This window comes from Pinus tabuliformis, chromosome 7 (assembly GCF_031772625.1).
Source record: "Pinus tabuliformis cultivar Carrire ecotype Pingquan chromosome 7, CPIR1, whole genome shotgun sequence".
Taxonomy (NCBI): Eukaryota; Viridiplantae; Streptophyta; class Pinopsida; order Pinales; family Pinaceae; genus Pinus; species Pinus tabuliformis.
The window spans coordinates 1,231,045,688-1,231,065,932 of NC_142293.1; the positions used below are offsets into that span (position 1 = coordinate 1,231,045,688).

The 20,245-nt window shown below is 39.9% G+C and overlaps 1 protein-coding gene and 1 pseudogene across 2 annotated transcripts in view; both read right to left on the minus strand.

Moving 5' to 3' along the window:
* Window positions 1–20,245, minus strand: part of LOC149251825 (uncharacterized) — a 200,148-nt gene that overhangs the window by 92,924 nt on the left and 86,979 nt on the right. The window lies entirely within an intron of this gene.
* On the minus strand, window positions 5,148–18,774 carry LOC149251826 (uncharacterized; annotated as a pseudogene).

The following is a 20,245-nucleotide window of genomic DNA, read 5'->3' on the forward strand; positions in this document are numbered from 1 at the left end:
GAAACTGACAGGAGTTACAATGCGGAAAAATAAAAATAGAGGTTGGCTCTGATACCATGTCAGGCCAGGAGGTAACTCCTCAAATGAAATTGTATTATTCATTTAGGTTGTTCATTATTATATACAAGAGGGAGTGATGGTTCAGTTTCATCTCCCGATGACTCTCCATTTCCTCTATTATTTATTTACACTAATTGCATTTGTTCACCCAATCCCTATGATTAGGTGTCAACAAGTTCCATACCCTAGTACATGACAAAATCCAATGGAAACATTGCAATTCCCCCAATCCTGAAATGCGGAAAAACAGATAAGTCTGCTGGATTTTGAGTGAGATCTAAAATTCTACTTTCTCCATATGAAATCCAATGAGGGCTAAACCACTCTCAAACATCTTGAGTCATTTCATGGTAATGTTAAAAATTTAAGTAAAAGGATGAAAATGAAAAATAAAGGAGAATGTCACTTTTACTTTAAGAATTTAACATTACCATGAACTGCATAACAACACTAAGGCCATAGGCTTGAACATTAGGCTCACCCACTCAAAAAAATCCTCTTTTTTATAACTTGAGAGGCATCTAGAAGCATCCAGAAGATATTTTAGTCGCAAATAAAAAATTATAAGCGAAAAAATAAAAATAAAAATACAAGAAAAAGTCAAGTTAGAAGAGGAAACTTCGTCGTACGGCCTGGAAACTCGTTTCCGACCGTACTGGCCACGTTTCCTCCTCGAGAAACGGGCCAGTATGGCCGGAAACGAGTTTCCAAGCCGTACAGTACGAGTTTCCTCGTTTCCATTTTGTTTCCGGCCAGAAAGGAGCCTTCTTCAACGTTTCCTGCAACTTAGATATGACACGATTGAGTCTCATGATTGAGAGACTTGAATTTCTTTTTAATAATAATATAATAATAACATAAAAAAGATAATAGTAATAATAATAATAATATTGATGATTAATTTAAAAATTAAACAATTGAGATTGATTAAGGACAAGTTAAGTGATTTTCCATATGATTACGAATTGATGGAAAGTGATTTACTATTTTGGAAAGTCAAGGTTGCAAAGATAGACATGACTTTCTATTTTTAGAAAGTCACTTTAGAAAGGTCAGAAATGAAATTTTATTCAAGGAAATTCATCCCATAGCTGTCACACCCCTTCATGAGCTGGGGTCAACCTGTCCATCATGGAGCCTACATGAACCATATATAAAAAAATAATTTTTCTTTTGACTTTTTGACTTCAAATACCGACCGCAACTACACATTTTCAATACTCCCTCATAGCCAATGAGGTATTTTCTTCTTGACTTCAACAAATGTCCAAATTTCATCATAAGGAAATGTTGATAGCAACAAAACCCAACTAACCAAGGGATCAATCAACATCGTTCATGAGGCCAAACTCTCCAACCATATGAAATGGTTTCTCACTCGAGCACAATGACCCAACAGAGTAATCAAAATCAATCTGTTCGACCATAACAACGATCTCTCAGTCCATGACCTAAGGGAGGAATCCCTATCTCGATATCAAACTCCCCGACTATATAGTCTCTCAGTCAAACACAATGACCTAAGGGAGAAAACTCAAAATTAGTGTCCCTGACCAAACCACCTGGTTTCTCAGTCAAACACAATGACCTAAGGGAGCACTCCAAGCCTCAGAACTAACCTCCCAACCATAATGGTTTCTCAGTCAAACTCAATGACCTAAGGGTGTAATGAAGACAATCTTCCCAACCATAAACCATGGTTTCTCAGCCATGCCCAAGGAAGATTGCTATTCTCATGATGTTATACATTCAATGTGTTGATTCCTGTTAGCATCGGATGTGCTCTAAGTCTCAAATTTTGCAGGAAGGCTTAGACACATGCATTCTCCAATACCCAAAAATATTTTTGGGAAATTCCACCCAAAAATAGTTTTATTAAAATAGTTAATTTTTTTAATGGGACCCTAAGTCTAAACTTAGGAAAATAAAATAAAGGGTATTAATATAAATTGTGGGTGAACTTCTAGAAGAAGGCGGAGATCAAGTCAATATGATCCTAACCATTGATTAGAATCTAATTTGGGTCGTTGATTGATCAACAAGAGGATTATAAGAGAAGGCTTGATGGGCACTCGGAGAACACACATGCAGAGTTCAGAAGTTCGCTTTTTTGAAGCAGAGCAGAGGAGTTGCCGGGAGAATTTCGATAATGAGCTGTTGCAAATAGGGGCAAAGAGAGTTTGGCTGGAGGATCATCTCCGGAGCCAAGAATACTCAGCAGCGAGGCAGAAAGACACACAGGAGGTAGCGCAGTGGGAAGAGAGGGTGACGCAGAGCCAGGGAGGCCCCACGCAGAGCAGCACAGTAGCTTCCAGCGCAAAGGTCCAAATTTGCTGAAGGAGCTGATGTTTTTGAGCCGAGAGAGCTGGAAAAGGCTCCTGAAGGCAGATTGATTCTCAATTGGGTTGACGCAGTGACTTAGAGGCTAACGCAATGCCCATGCAGGGGCAGCACAGAAGTAGTTGGGGAACTCGCAGTTCGACTACCGGATCAGCCAAGCTCATCATGTTGAGTGAGGTAATATCACCAGTCTTTCTTGCCAAGTGATTTTCTTTGTAACTGGATTGCCAGGAGGGCATCCAGAGTTGTATTCTGAATACTTTTTCATAATAATAAAAACCCTCATATCTGCAACACCGATTTTCCCGCATTGGGTTTTTCCAGGGACATTTGTCCAAAAAAATCTGTGTCACTTGTGTATATCTTTCTCTATTGTTTTGTTCTTGTTTTGGGCAAATTAATTAATTAAGTGAAGGTTGCGGTTGTATTAGCTTCGATATTTGTTGTAGGAAGTAGTAAACAATTTGTTTCAATAATTAACAAATAGGAGAAGTTTAATGAGTTGCTACAGTAGTAGATTCGAGTGGGATTCTCGAATTTTCACATGCTATCAAAGCTAGTGTAGGTGAAGCAAGAAGAACGGTGCCAGAGAACCCAGTGTTGAGCAGAAGAGAGAGATCGAAAAAGTTGGAGAGGCAGCAGTTCGAAACCCCAGAGGGTTTGCGCAGTCCTAGCAGGAGGGCTGATTTTCGAGGCAATCTCTCTCTGAGTGAGTCCATAGAGAGGACGGACTCCCACTTCGAAAGTTTGTCGGAGCAAAGGGAGCAGCACTGAAGCCTCAGCGTGAGGAGAAGCTGGTGGCACGTAATCTTTTCTGCAGGTCGTTAGCATGAGGAGAAGCTGGTGGGACGTAATCTTTTCTGCAGGTCGTTTTGTTGGGCAGAAAGACCTCAGAAGAGAAGGAAGAAGCACTGTGAGGGAACCTTTCCTCGGTAGACTTCCCGCCAAGAAGTTTGTTTTCTTATTTGTTGAGCAGCGGCAATAAGCAACAGAGAGGAGCAGTTCTACATTTTCGTGTGGCAGAGATGGCAGCCACATCTCCAGGAGGGAGGTGGGGAGATTTAGAGTTGTAGTTCGAAAGAGCTACAAATGGGCAGGATCCTTGAGGGACCCACCTTTCGGATCAATTCCTTGCTAAGGGAGCCCAAATCAGAAGTAGCAAGATGGACTAGTGTCGAGGGGTGTCAGAGAGATAGTTACAGTGGCTAGGAGTGCTAGAGACTGAGCAGAGTTGGCAACAGTGTAGATGGCACAGAGCAGAGGTCAGCAGCAGCGCAAAATATTCAGAGGGTCAACGCAGAGAGTAGCAGCAGTCAGGCCCCAACATTCACATGGTATCACACTGAACATATTTAGTTCAGTAATTTGGGATGTTTTTCTGTTGTTGCTGCAGTAGCAGCAGCAGTTTGCAGTGTAGTGGCAATTGGCAGTGGCAATCCCTACAGTAGCACAGATGCAGAATTTCAGAGGGAGTTGCAGTACGGATGCAGTATTGACAATGGCAAGGTCAGTAGCAGTACAAATGCAGCATTTGCACAGTGGTTGTTGGACAGCATGTCAGACATCAGCAACGCAGAAGGAAATGTTACAAAACAGAGTGATGCTTCAGCGGTTTGCATTGCTAGAGCACATTCCTTGCTAAGAGGGAGTGTTGATTTCTGGTAGCATCAGATATGCTCTAATTGTCAATTTTGTAGGGAGGCTTAGACACATGCATTCTCCAATACCCAGAAATTGTTTTGGGAAATTCCACCTAGAAACAATTTTATTAAAATAATTAATTATTTTTAATGGGACCCTAAGTCTAAACTTAGGAAAATAAAATAATTAAAGGGTATTAATATAAACTGTGGGTGAAACTTCTAGAAGAAGGTGGAGATCAAGTCAATATGATCCTAACCATTGATTAGAATCTAATTTGGGTCGTTGATTGATCAACGAGAGGATATAAAAGAAGGCTTGATGGGCACTTGGAGAACACACACACGGAGTTCAGAAGTTTGATTTACTGAAGCAGAGTAGAGGAGCTGCGAGGGGAATTTCGAGCGTACATTGTTGCAGAGAGGGGCAGAGAAAGTTTTCGCTGAAGGATCTTCTCCGGAGCCAAGAATACCCAGCAGAGAGGCAAAAAGACACATAGAGGAGGCAACGCAAAGGGCAAAGAGGGTGACGCAGAGCCAGGAAGACCCCACGCAAGCCCCACGTAGAGCAGCACGGCAACGTCCAGCGCAGAGGTCCAAATTTGCTAAAGGACCTAACATTTCTAAGTCAGGAGGGCTGGAAAGGGCTCTTAAAGGCAGATCGATTCTCAATTGGGCTGACACAGTGACTTAGAGGCTGACGCAGGGCCCACGCAGGGGCAGCGCAGAAGTAGCTGGGGAACTCGTAGTTCAACTGCCGGATCAGCCGGGATCAGCAGTGTTGAGTGAGGTAATCTCACCAGTCTTTCTTGCCAAGTGATTTTCTTTGTAACTGGATTGTCGGGAGGGCATCCAGAGTTGTATTCAGAATACTTCTGCATAATAATAAAAACCCTCAGATCTGTTGCACCGGTTTTCCCGCATTGGGTTTTTTCGGGGACATTTGTCCAAAAAAATTTGTGTCACTTATGTGTATCTTTCTCTATTGTTTTGTTCTTGTTTTGGGCAAATTAATTAATTAAGTGAAGGCTGCAATTTTATTAGCTTCGATATTTGTTGTAGGAAGCAGTAAATAATTTGTTTCAATAATTAACAAATAGGAGAAGTTTAATCCATTGTTCCAGTAGTAGATTCGGGTGGGATTCTTGAATTTTCACACAATGCTCTCTCTCTCCAGGAAGAATTCTCTGCCACTTCAGGCTTCTTGCAAAAGCAAGAAAACTTCATCCAGGATAGTGGCTTTGTCAAAAGATCAGCAACCTGCTCATCAATAGAAATGTATTCAAGCCTCACAACTCTTCTTTGGACAACATCCTGGATATAGTGACACTTGATCTCAATATGCTTCGACCTATCATGAAAAAGCAGATTCTCATAAATCTTTACACGGCTTTGATTGTCACAATATATCACGGTCGATTACAACACCAATCAAACAAACCAGCAAACAACTTCCAAAGCCAAACTGCTTCACAATAGGTTAAACAATCAGTTGCATACCTAGCTCCATCCGTGCTAAGTACAACAAAGGTTTGCATCATACTCATCCATGATATCCAAGCTAAAACAGCATCCAAAAGTGCTCTTTCTATCTTCAGAACATCCATCCCAATCAAATTCTGCAAATACATGTAGCAGATAGTTCAACGAACCAATTAGTAGGATCAACCATGTTAGAATCGAAGTCTCATAACTTCTTCAAATTTGTCATCACGGGAGTCTCCATGGACTCCATGAGGCCAAATTTCAAAAGGATCTCAACAAGGATTTCACCAATCTTTTGTCATGCTTTTGATCCAATGCATTAGACCCAGATACTTCATTTAAAATCAGCTCCCTCTTACACTAGACAAAGAGATCCTCAACCCTTGCCAGAAACATATCATCAACATATAGTAGAAAAATCAAGGGCTCATATTCAACAGCTTTGTAGTACAGATTGGGATCATCATTGCTCTTCAACAAATATCAATACAAGCTCGAGGTGCCTGACTTCATAGTCTTCTCCCTCTTACTAAGGTAATCCTTCACTTTGTACTCAATCTTCATCTTCGAATTCACAACTAACTTCTTTTCGACAAAGATCAAAACAAGCTTCAATCTGGTTGATCTGTCTGCTCCCTTTAAGTCCAAAGCTCATCTGAAGCATAAAAACTGATAGCTTGTTGACTTAAATTTAAAAATACACAAAAGTATTTTGTAATAATAATTTATTAGATATAAAAATGTATAAGTGATGAATGTTAGAATGAGGACTGGACTTGTCTTTTAGACATGCCTTTTCACTTAACTTAATGACTATTTAACATGACCAATATTTGATTATTTAGCATTTACATTAATTTTATTTATTTTACTTGTTATGAATTATATTCATAGCATAGCCCCTTCCTTCAGAAGCCTTGTCCTCAAAGCTTTAATGCTGTGGGTTTTCTTCACTTAGTGTTTGTTGTCTCGATGTATATAATCTGGCCATCCTCTCATCATCATAATATTCCCTTGGATTTTTTTATTTTTTATTTTTAATAAATTTAATTAATTAAACTATGTTAAACGTAACTATATAAATTAAAGTTTAAAATATGAATTAAAAATATGGCGAGTAAGTTAAATTAGAGTTAAAAATATCAATGTGCACTTCTTTTGTTTCATTTCCTTCCAGCATTGCATGGAATACATCCGACTTACTCGCCAAGATGAGATAGTGTGCGTGAAACAAAGTTCCATCAGAATTGCAAACTATGGTAACATCAGTAGTCGAGGATGCTTCACCGGGAGTGAAGTCCCACTTTCTCAAAAATTCAACCTCTTCGTTCGAATTTTGAAGAGCTTCCAACTCACATGAATTTTTCGTTCGTTGGTTTTCAAGCTCTCGTTTCAACTCGTTGAAACGAGTCCACGTATGATTAAAACAATTAGCACATGCACAATTAACCCCTAGCACAAAATCACAGAGTCTGTACAAGGTCTGATTTGGTTTAGAATTGACACCATGTGCCATGCCAGGTTGTGGATTCTGCACCAAATTAACACCATGTGCCATGCCAGGTTGTGGATTTTGCACTAAATTGACACGGTGTGCCATGTCGGGTTGTGGATACTGCACTAAATTGAGACCTTCTGCCATGCCAGGCTATGGATTTTGCATTTTTTAATGCAAAACGAATCAATAAAAAACTCATTTTGATAAATTGAATACACTACTTGAGAACGAAGCAACAAGTTCCAGAAAATGCTTGCTCCGGCCAAAACGAAATTATAGAAGCAATGAACCAGCACTGCGGCACCTTGCAAATCAATTCGTGTAGAAATACAAAAAGAAGCGGCCAAGATACTGTGAATATGCGTTACCCAACTGCTATCTTCGAACATAACAAATCACCCATCAGGTGAAAAGTTAACTTGGCAAGCATATCCTGCTGCAATATGCCCCACAAACCTCTTCTTCTTATTGAATTGGAACCTCTCCCTTGTACTGTAGATCAGAATTTGATTATCCAAACTTTATGCAGCAAGCCAATTTGTGATTGCATGAAGAGAAATCGAAGGCATTGAATGCATGTGAGGCTCACTGATGTATTTAATGACCACAGGAATGCCGAATTCCCAAACCCTCAGGGACTTGTCATCGCTCGATGTCACAAACCTCCTATTATTGTCTACAAAAGTAATGGTATTCACAGCACCAAGATGTTGATCATACTCTTGAGTGATCTCACCACTATTCATGTCCCACTGCACGATCTTCTTATCACTCATACCTGCTAGTAGCACATTTTGCTTATCCTCGACCGGGTGGAGCTTCACAACATATGGTATCTTCCCTGTGGAGAATGTCGAAATCACCTTCCCTGTCTCAGTTTCCGACAATTTGATATTCCTATCATACCCAGCACTCAAAAACTTGGAACCATCATTGATTAATGATATGTCACGCACCGCCTTCAAATGACCCATGTAAGTCCTCACGCATTTCTCACTGTTAAAAACATCCCAGATCTTCACCTTGGTATCCATGCCAACAGATAACAACAGATGGCCATATTTGGGGAAGAGTCGGATCGCAGAAACCCCCTTTGTATGCCCACTCCGTGTATGCACCCAACTCTTCGGAATATAACAATGATCATTGGTTGCCTTGGCATCCTTGGGAAGATCAATCCAAGACCTCCCCTGGTAGTCCCTCTCCTCCTTGCCATGGAAAGTAGTCTTATCTACAATCTCAACCTTCTCACCCTTCTTCTCAGCCTGTTCCTGAGCATACTTCTTCTGCTCCTCAGTCAATTCAGTGTGCAAACCCTCCTTCTTACCAGCCCAAGGGCTTTTCCTATTCTTCTTCAGCCACTCTTCCGTGGAAGGATTATCAACTTCCTCTCCAACTTCTTTTTCCTCCTCCTCGTTCTCGTCCTTCTGTATCATTTTTTTCTCGAGTTTCTGCTTCTTATGCTCACTTTTAGGTAAATTATACACAGATGCCCCATCGTTTTTCTTCAAAGACTCTAAATCACCAACAATATGACTACCCAAAGAAGCAGAAGGGTCGGCAATGTAACCATACCTGTGAAAAGTATTCTACTGCTTGTCGAACATGAAGGGTTAGATGGTCGAATCCTTCACAAAACCAAGTTTGTGGTTTCTCATGCCCTGAGCGATCCCGTCCTTGACATAAGGATGAGCAGGGCCGTAAAGTGGAGCCCAGAGCTGATCATAACTTGGATTGAACGTCACGATGTGCTGCGTAGCATCGATGGGCTTGTTGTAATTGTTAGTGTCAGTCTTTCCGGCCTTCCTCCAGTGATCAAATATGCTCTTACAAAGTGGTCTCAGAGTGTCAAGGTCAAATTTTGTCATTTCAAAGAGTTTTCAAGCAAAATTTGGTCACTAGGCATTAGGTCTAGGGTTTGCTTTCACTCCTTCTAAAGTTGTCCAAATGGCGCTCCATGTCATCATTCAGCTGAGTCTATCATCATTCATAGGGTTTTCATTATCATCTCAGTGTCTAATGAGTCTTTTTACACCTTGTCCATGCTTCAGTTGCGCCTAGGTAAGGTCATTTTCCTCTCCTAGGGTTTTGAGGGCAATTTCTCTTGGACGGTCAAATCATCGGCAAAATTTGTATCCTGATGTTCATACACCTTCCCCTATCCTTAAAGTACCTTACCAAATGCTTCCCATCACTGAAATCCCCCAAATTCCTCATTTTTGCACAAACCCTAGTTTCTAGCTACAACCTGGCAATTTTCTAGGTTGGGCCTGTGTTTTGCCCTTTTGGACCCCTTCCCCTCGCTCAATCTCTGAGATTCCACTTTCCCCTGCTTCCTAACATCCCTCCCCACTCCCAAAAATTTCCCCAAGAATTTAGAAGCCCCCTATACCCTTCATTTCGCTCCATTTCGACAAAATTCCTTGTTTCACACATCGGGACAAGTCGCACTCAAATGATGTTCCAGAGCAATAAAAGATGAATTTTGGAAAACTGAGAGAGGTTTTTGTCCATAACATGCCAAAGAAGAAAAACCTCTTTCACTTTTTGCACAGGTGTCATGGTTTTAGAGAAATGTCAAAATTGCAATCGCCAGATCCAAGGAGGTTGGCCAAGGCACTAAAACGACGGAAAAGGCCCGATCCACTCTAAATTTTGGCCAAAGCCTCTTTGACTGACCAAGGCACTAAATAGCCTAGCCACAGCACAAATCCCAAGAAATTTTGAGCATTTTGGGTAAATTTTGGTTTTTTCAGGCAATTTACAGGTTTTCTCCATTAACGGGTCTCACCCCCCGCGCGACCCTTCATCCTAGCAACTCCATTTTGCAAAAACTCAGCATTTCCAGATTTGTCATGAGAAGTTACATATGCTCATCCATGGACGAGATTTTATGAAGTTTTGGGCCTCCAAAAAGTCAAAAAACAAGCAAAAAATGACTTTCTGCCACATTTTTGAGACACAGAAAGCAGTCTTGGGAGATTGCACTTTTGGAGGGGCAAATGACCACCAAATTCAGAAATTCCAGTTGGGTTGGAAAGTAGACTCACAGACCTTTCCAACAAGCCTACTCTTGCTCAATTTGGACACCTGGAAGTGCCCCAAAAGTGGTCCCAAAGGCGCGCGACCCGTCAGGCAGAGGCGCGCGACCCGTCAGGCAAATTTCTCCAAATTTCAGTGTACAGCTCAGAAAAACGCAATTTGACCCTGTTTGACTTTTTGGGGTGGATTATTATGCTCTTTGATGTAATTAATGTACTTTTATGACACTTTTACACTTATGTATCTCTTCTAGAAGATTCATTCATGAAAAAGGTGAAAATTAAATGAATGAATTGGTTTCCTAGCTTATAGAGGCAAGTTGTTTTGACTGCCTAGTTTGTAGTGTTTAGTTTAGAAGTGGTTGAAACAACTCCTAGGATAGTGAGCTCGACCCATGGAGGCAGGGAAAGAGGTTAGATGATCTATATTATGTACTTTCTTGCTCATTTTCATGGTTGGACTCTTGAGGGATAAGCTATCATTGTATTATTCACTGTATCTCTGCAATTTTTGGCTAAGGAAGACCAGGGTTTTGCAGTCCTCTTTGGGATTCTTGTGGTTACATGTATTGATGGTGCGTTTCTCTATGTACCTGTAAGTGTGTTATGTGAATCATTTCCTTTCTTTTCCTTCTGCACATTAAGCAAACGAAGTGTTAAAGTAAGAATTCATGACTGTCATGCTCTGCTTTTAAGTTTGTTTAATTTCAATGTTTTCTACTATTCAAGGAGAATTCAAAGTTATTGTTTGCTCTCCTTAGCTCCTCACCTGTCATTCTGGACCATCCACCTCAATCAAAAGCATCAATACTGTCTCCTATCTCGCCCCAAAGAACCCCCTGCAGAAACTGTGTCCAATCCTCGCACCCAAAATTGCCATTTCCCCAATTTTCCACCAAAAACCCTAAAAACCCCAAATCAACCCTTTTGATCAGTTTACTAGCCTAAAATCAGTGTTACCCTATTGGTCATCTCGTCCATTGAAGATCTCACCGAGATAGATCGGAGAGAGCCCTCTCCCGCCCCGTAGGGCTAGCTACGAGGCGAAGTGGTTTGATGTTGCCTTGAGGTTTACCTTTCTCAGCCTGAGGTGAAATTTCAAGCGCTAACAGTAATTATTTTTTTTCTTGGAGCCTGGAATTGTACATGGAGGTAACATAGAAGATGAAAGAGAGTTCTACATAAAACCACTAGAATGTGAAGCAGTGGAACCTTGAGAGGGACTTGTCGCTGCCAGAGTGTTAGCACTCGAGACCGAAAGAGGAACATGCCCAGCGTAAGTACTCTTATTCTTTCCAACAACAACCATTTTGTATGATGGAGGCACCTGTGAACTTTGAGACAGCAACATGCTATTTGAAGCCATAGAATCTCCAACTCCTAGTCTTCCTGATGCACTGACAGACCGTGACAACAATGGAACAGTTTGAATGGGTACAACAAGAACAGCAGGTCTTGGGCCTGCAGGTATCAACGAAGCACTTGATGGCCTTGATATGCCTTCATCATAATATTGAACATTATAATCATCTACTGCTTCATCTTCTTTCTTTTCTTCACTATCGCTATCATCTCCCTTACTATCGATTTCCTTTCAACATGCTTTAACTTCTGCACATGATTTTTCTAATCGCTGAAATACTTCTTGAATTTTATTAAACTGCTCAACGCAATCAAGACATGAATGTAATGGCACATTGTGCAGCGAACAACGTTCAAAGACTCGCATGATTATATTGTGCGCCATGGCTCTGATACCACTAAGGCATAAAAATTGATAGCTTGTTGACTTAAATGTAAGAATACACAGAAGTATTTTGTAATAATAATTTATTATATATAAAAATGTATAAGTGATGAATGTTACAATGAGGACCCGCATATATATACCTAAGTAGTGTCCTTTCGTGACTAGGCATGTCTTTTAGACATGCCTTTTCACTTAACTTAATGACTATTTAACATGACCAGTATTTGATTATTTAATATTTACATTAATTTTATTTATTTTACTTGTTATGAATTATCTTCATAACATCATCTCTCAACACGAGCCTTCTTGTCACAAGCTTTACTTTGTTCTTCCAATATTTTCATCTATTGCCACAACCTTGGCAGCCTTCATTATGTCCCTGCAATCCTCACTAGGAGGCCATGGAAGAACAAATACAACCAAGCAAGACAAGCAAAGGTAAGAGATAATAATAGTAATAATGAAGAAAGAGAGATACAAAATACTTATCTTTTGAGAACATGTCAGCTCCCTCTTGATCTTAGACTTCTTGCATCCAACTTGCAAATCAACTTCGTCCACATCATGATGTCATTCCTTCCTTGCAGGAGCTAGGGTTTCTTCTTTCAGCGGAAACAATCAATCCTAGGGTTTTGTTCATAAACCCTAGGGTTTTACTTATCAAGCCTTGTTGCTTACAAGGGTCTTCAAATCTTTGATTTTCAATAAATGTCAAAACCCTAGATTTGTCATGCACTTTACATTAGTGATGAAACTCATCATTTTTTTGTAGGTTGTCCTTGGTCCAAGCAACTCTACTTTCTCATTGTAGCAACATAAATTAGGTCTTCATTTAATGTGCAAGAAATCAATCCAAGTACCCAAACCATTAGTAGATGCAAGGTCTTTCACAGTGGCATATCTGACCTCAACAGGTTCATCTTATGATGGGACAATATTAAATCAGTAAATGACTTTGATCTTGAAGTGGGACTCAACCTCTTTTTCCTGGTAATCAAGATTACTATAACAAAAGTGTTATGATAGTGATTTCCTTCTTTCAAAATTGATCATCCATTCATCATAGAATAGATATCATTCTTCAAATATCCTCTCTTACAGCTCGAATAGTAGTTACAAGATTCATATCACAATATTTCCTTGAAGAACTTTATCATATCTGTCCTTCAAAGGTTTCATCCAGGACTCCTTTTCATTCATGTAACATTATGCTGAAGAGTCTTTCAACCTTTCATCAAAGTTTTGATACAAGATCATCAAGAATTAAGACATACCTCTTGATCCACAGACGTCTAGCTTTGCTGATCTTTGTATTGATATACCTCATACTCAAACAACGCCCTCCAAATCTATGAGATTCATGAAATGGACCAATCCCTCCTCCACAACAGCCTTTCATAGTTCATAGATTAGATTTTATGCATAAAAAGAGACTGTTAGACATGCTCAAAACATGCTCCAATTGATCAATCATCTTGTTGGCATTTGTGACAAACTAATTTCATTTTTTGGTCTTAAATACAGAGGCTTAGATGATCATTCACAGATTCCTGAAACAAACAGTGATACCTTTAAGATTATTCGAAGAAGACATTCGATCTACCATAGATTTTGTAAGGTAGGACATTGACATGGTCTTTAGGTACACTTGTTCCAAAGGGATGCAAATCTTCAAACCTAAATTTCGATTTCATTGACAAAGCTCCCTTTTTAAACATGATGCAGTACCTTTAAAGAAGCACAACTCATTTTGTAAGGCGGGACATTGACATGGTCTTCAGGTTCACTTTGTCCAAAGGGATGCAAGTCTTCAAACCTAAATTTCGATTTCATTGAAAAGGCTTCCTTTTTAAACATGATGCAATACATTTAAAGAAGCACAACTCAACATTGGACTTATTTTGCTTTGATTGACTTAAACTAGGACTTCATCATGATAACAAGAGATCATTTAGATCTAAGATACATTGAATAGAAATTATAGGGATAATATTTACCTCATATTCAAAGAGTTTGAGGAGGCATCTTCCAACTTAGTTCTTGAACATGCTTTACAAGGAGACCATTTCAGGCACAGAACTTCAGTGAATCATCTAAGATTTTCCAACCTTCCATAATGGGTCGAACGTTATACTTCTTTCCAAGATCAAACTTTCTTTTATAGAACAAAACTTGCCCCTACAATTCGGTGGTCTCCCTCTTATTTCAGTCTGAGCAGATTACATGTTACCCAAAGAAGTTCGGCCTACAATATAGAAGGTGACTTGGCTTTTCAAGAACCTTGATTCTTAAGATCAATATGGTCATCATTCTCATGGTCTTGATGCAATGGATGCAATGGATACAATGGATGTTCCTGCTTCTTCCTTTTGAAGGAATTCATACATGATGTGAAATTTATTCATGATCAATATGAAAGTAAATTCTTTTACTTCAAGATTTCAATGAGCCATACCTTGTCAAGCATCTTCGTTTGGAGGTTGCTGACATCAATCTTTCCTTATTCCATTCCTTTTTCAGGATTGTTGGCAAGCATCTGAGACACTTCAGACTTAAATTCATGGTAAATGGCTAAAATTCGGTCTTGCAATAGAATTAGAAAACTCTATCAAATCTCAAACTTTGACCTATGGTCAAAGCTCTGTCAACACCTAGAAAATAGCTCTACAAACTCGGTCAACAGCGGGTCAAAGGTTCCAAGAATATTCAGCCTTCTTCCTCAGTCAAAAATTTGGTCAAACAACAGCAGAAAGGATAGAGTCAACATTGGTCAAACAAATAGAAGACTTGGTCAAACCCATTGGTCAACTTCTCCTCCTTCGCATGTGTGGACAGAATGCTTCTTGAACAAATCGAACTTGTTGTTTGTGATGATGCCCAATGAGGAGGTCGAGTCTCTTAATTGACCAAGTCGAATAAACCCAATGGTTACACTCCTTCATGAGGTGGAGCCGACCTGTTCATCATGGAGCCTACATCAACCATCTATAAAAAATACATTTTCTTTTGACTTTTTGACTTCAAATACTGACTGCAACTACACATTTTCAATAGAGAGGACCTTGAGGAGGTCTTGGGAGGTTGATCAAGTAGAGCGGCAAGCTCCTTAGTAGGGGGCCACACCGCAAGTTTCAATATCTACTAGTGGTGCACTAGGGTCATGAGAATCACCTACTTCTAGGGTGACAGGTTCACAGAGTTTAGAATCACAAGGCACAAGATCTCAGAGTACAAGTTCACCATAAACCATAGGAGGGGAATCATCATCAAGAGGAGAGGTTCCAGGGGAGCATTTTTCCACACCAGTTATGGAGGCTACTTCAAGGAAGAGGAAGCCAAGATGACTTCATGAGACCCTGTAGGAAGCACAGGAGTCAGTGGGGAACCCCAAGTGGTCAGTGAGTGAGAGCAAACCACCAAAGTGGTTGGGTGACTATGTGGTGGATGTTGTGGTGACTATGCCAGTTAGCTTCGAGGAGGTTGCGAGTAAGAAAATTTGGAGGGATGCCATGGTGGACGAGTATGCCTCCATCATGAAAAATGATGTATGGGTGATAGAGTAGGGACCTAAGGGGAACTCAGTGGTGACTTCCAGGTGGGGCTCTACAAGATCAAACATGTTGTGGATCGCAGCGTGGAAAAGTTCAAAGCGAGATTTGTGGCTCGAGAGTTAGCATAGGTAGAAGGAGTTGACTATGAGGAGACCTTCACACCAGTTGTTCGTTATACCTCTATTAGAGCGGGGATCTCCATAGCAACTAAGATGGGGTATAAGATCCACCAGATGGATGTGATGACTGCCTTTCTCAATGGGGTCATACAGGAGGAGGTGTACATTGAGCAGCCACAGGGATTTGACGTGCATGGGAGAGAGTCGCATGTGTGTAGGCTTAAGAAAGCCCTATATGGAATGAAGCAGGTGTCGAGAGCATGGTACGAGATGATTGATGCCTACTTGCAGCATATGGGTTTCCAGAAGAGTGATGCAGATCCGAACCTATATTTCATTATGGTTGGCAAGGATCCACTCATTCTGGTCTTGTATGTGGATGATTTGTTTATTATAGGAGAAGAGAGACTCATCAAAAACTGCAAGAGAGACCTTGCTTCAGAGATTGACATGACTGATATGGGATTGATGCACTATTTTTGGGGTTGAAGGTTTGGAGGATGGGCATATCTTCGTGAGCCAAGGAAAATATGCAAGAGGCATAATAAGGAGATTATGTATGGAGGATTGTAGGCCTATGGCTACTCCGATGATCACCACTAGAAGAAGTTACATGCTTCAGATTCTGAGGTGTTGAATGTTAGTTTTGTAGCATCGGATAGGTGTTCTCCATAACCCAGAAAAAAGTTTTGGGAGAAAACACCCAAAGACAGCTCAATTAAATTAATTGATCGATAATTAAAAATTGCCTAAGTTTAACTTAAGGAAATTGATTAATTAAAGGGAATTAATTGAGAAAAGTTAGAATGCTATAAAAACTCACACAGATTGAGTTTGAGATGATCTTAGCCGTTGATGGAGATCTAATCATGGTCATTGGTTCACCAACGAGAGATTATAAGAGCAAGACGTTGGGGATGGAGATAGACACACCAGTAAACAGAGTTCCCTCGCAGATCAAGCAAACCAGTCGCAGAGATCGAGCAAGGGAGAGAATTTTGAGCCAGAAGTGACGCAGAGACAGGTTGAGGGCCAACAAAAGGATCGTGAGAGAGAATTCCCGAAGAAATTCTCTACAGTTGCCAGTTATTTCAGGAGTTGCGCAAAGGCTATAGAGCCTTGCGCAGTGGGGCAAAGGGAGCAGTTCCATTTGGTTGTTTGAGAGGAAAATTGGGCTCTAGATTGCTGAGAAGAATGTCCGGAGGTGGCCAAAGTGATTTTCTAGGAGACAGTAGCTCAGTTTCTTCAGCAGTTATTTGTCCCGAAGTATCTTCAATGCAGAGTTGCGCAATGCTTGCGCAAATCTAGGAGAAAGTGCTTCAAAAGGTGGCTGAGGAAGCCAATTTTGGCATGGATTTTTCGTAGAAGGCAATAGAGAAACTATAACCAGAGAATTGCTAGTATTTTGGCATCAAAATATTGTACTATCATTCCTTGCTGAAGAATAATAATAGAACCCTCATTTGTTGCACTCATTTTCCCACATTGGGTTTTTTTGGGGACATTTGTCCAAAAATAACGGTGTCAATTTTTATTGTGTGCGTGCTCTATTTTCTCAGTTTCAAATTTTATTTTCTATAGCATTTTTATTGTGAAGAAATTGCAATGTGATTTATTCGTTATTTTGTCGTAACAAAATAACTGCATAATTAATCAATTAGAAGAATAAATTCTAGTTGTTGCATTTCAAGGAAATTTTCTCATGGTATTAGAGCATGTTTCAAGACAGATCAGTGGCTTAGTGATGAGGGAGAAATTTCGCAGTTCAAATGGAGTTTGAGTGAATTTCTTCCAAGTCTATGTAGAGGTTCAGCCATGCAAGTCGAATTGTTGGGCAGGAAACTCGATTTCCAGTTGCAGGTGCAGGCAAAGTTCGAATATCCACTAGCAGTTCCAGCAGGCAGTGGATTTGTCGAGAAGCAGTTCCGGTGAACAAATCAGACAATTTGTTGAGCAGATCTAGGTGCAATGTTTTTGCAATGGCAGAATCAGCGTCGGGAGGAAGAAAAAAGCACACACAAAGGAATTTCACAAAGGGTTTCTGAATCAGGTTCAGGAGGGAATCCGCAATTTCCAGTAGCAAAAGGCAATAGCAACGGGAAGAACTGTGCATTTTCAGGAGGGAGTGAGAATTGCAGCGTAGGCAGCCAAGCAAGAAAAGAAGGAGATTCCTGTTTACTTTCCCAGTTTTGAGTTTTGCAAAAATGGACTCAGCAGGACTTCGAGATCAGGATAGGCTAGATGGAGCCTCAAATTATTGTCCCTGGAAAGCCAAAATGTCTTTCCTACTAGATGAACATGGTCTGAAGACGTATGCAGAGAGTTGTAGCCATACCTACAAACCCGCAGCAGCTAGAGAATTACAATAAGGATATGGCCAAGGCGAAATGGTTGATCCTCGATTGGGTTGAAGATCATATAGTCTCACACTTAGTGGCCAAAAATATGGCCAAAGAAATGTGGGATGTGTTAACCCTGCAGCCTACACCTACCTACAAGGTGTGGTTGGTGGCAGGGAACTAAGAGAAGGGGTTGTCACACTAAATCATCTCTCTCTTCGTTTAAGCTATCTCATAGGTTAGCTATGGGGGGTGGTCCCTAATATGGAAAAGTAAGATAAAAGAAATGCGAGGTTCTAGGAGAGATGTTAAAGTGAAAGTGGATTACTTTTAAGAATTATGAGCAAAATATGATATGAGCAATAAAAATCATTAACATATTAAAACCATAAAACCAGTGTTTTAAGATAAATTGCTCAACAGGAATAAAAGATATATTTGCTCAAAACAAAAGTAGAATGCTTCAAAAAAATGAAGACAAAGATGTTAGCACGATAATCGATACAAGATATAAAATGCTTTTAAAATATAATCAATGCCTAAATCAAAGCATATAGAGATATCTTGTGAAAGGAAAATCAATTAGTGTTCTACTTGCAAAAGGAAAATGAAACAATGCTTGCCAACATAAAATATTCAATAATGACAAGTAAAATGGACAATTGCAAGTGAAATCATAAAATGTATTAGCATGAGATGCACCTATACTAGATTTGAATGCACTTAGTCTTGGTTATTTTTAATCTAAAATGTCTAATTTAGATGAGAAGTCCTTTTCTTAAGCTCTTACCAAAGGGTAAAAATTGGGGTGACTATAAGAAAGAGGGGGCAAGGGCGCGGAGGTGTCATTAACGATCCCCATCCCCAGAGTCTTACAAGCCAGCGTGTGCCTTCGTTCTTGTCCCCATAGTCTGCCTTCATTCCTACAAAGGGACAAGCCACCTTCATAACTGCGAGGTCACAACGCTTTTACTTTACTTCGTATCAGATGGAAGAATATTTCAAGAAAGTTTTTTTCCCTATACTTTCTATAGCAAATTTGTTTCTTGTATTTTCTAAAATGTTTTTGGAAGAAAACTTTAAACTGTGTGTTGATTACTTGATGGCAGTGTATCTCGTTACTATATCTGCGTGACAATCCTTTCACTGGGCCAGCGTGGAGTAATATTAATTTGCATGTGCTGGAAATTCTAATTTGGCATATGCGTAGCTCCCTTTGAATGCCTTATGCATAGACAAGGAATCTGAGTGGGGTCCATTACCCACTCATTTTATTAAAGTTCCAAACTTAATCTCCATCATAATGTATTAAATCAATAATTCACTTTTCACCATACGTAATATTTCAACGTTGCCTCTTTAACTCAAATTGGAACCTTTTGACTTGCCACTTGAAACTTTGTCTTTGACTTTCCTCCATGTGGTGGGCCCCACATGGCTGCCACATCAAAATTTGACTTATTTTGACTTTGAAAAAACTTATAAATTTTTCAATTTATTGAACTTTTTTTAATGTTTTCCTCAATTTTGCCACTGTCATTAGGAAAATCGGCTTTTGAGGGATTATAAGTAGTTTTTTGACCCGCAAAGTGGGTCCTAGGATAATGTTGGGTCTCTGAGGATGAATTTCGAGTAGTCACACACCCTAGACATTTCCCAAGGCCACTTATTTACATCATTACATAGAAAATAATTAAAAAATCTCGTTTTGCGGGAAATTTTTAATTATTAAAAAATCCCACTTAGACCTAGCCAAATTCCACAAGATTTTTTGTGTGATCTAGTATGGTAATATACATAGACTCTAGACACTAAGATGTGTTCGGGGTTCAACCTTCAAACCGTCACCCTGGCTTTGGGATAAAACGTGAGTGAAAAAACCCAGAAAATTATCCACCTCTAAAAAGGAAGGGATAATTAACCAGATAAGAAAAACACTCCAAGGTGTACTCATTTGTTGATCGAGTCCCAACATCTTAAGCCTGTTACAGACTCAAAAACTCATCATTACTAGTATCACTTATTATAATTCCCCGCAGGGTGTGGAATCTAGGTACAAGAAAGATGATGAGAAGATAGAAGTAGAGTTAAAAAACTCAGTTGACTGATGATATTTGATGCTACAAGTGTCCCCTGGATCATCCTTGGGAATGGATTCTTTCATGTAATAATCAAGTGCCACTCCAGTAGTCAACAGGATGCAGTGACCACACTTCTCTAGAATCCTTCCAAGAACCAAAAGATGTTCTTGAAAGAAAATTTGAGGACCACCAAGATGCATAAGGGTGAAGGAGTCACTCCTGATCTCAATAGGATTTAGTATGTCTGAGATGAGACTGCAGCAGTTGGAAAAGTACCTCAAGAGAGTGAGCTAGTGCGTACAGCTCTCAATGGTTTCACCCCACAGTTGACTACCTTC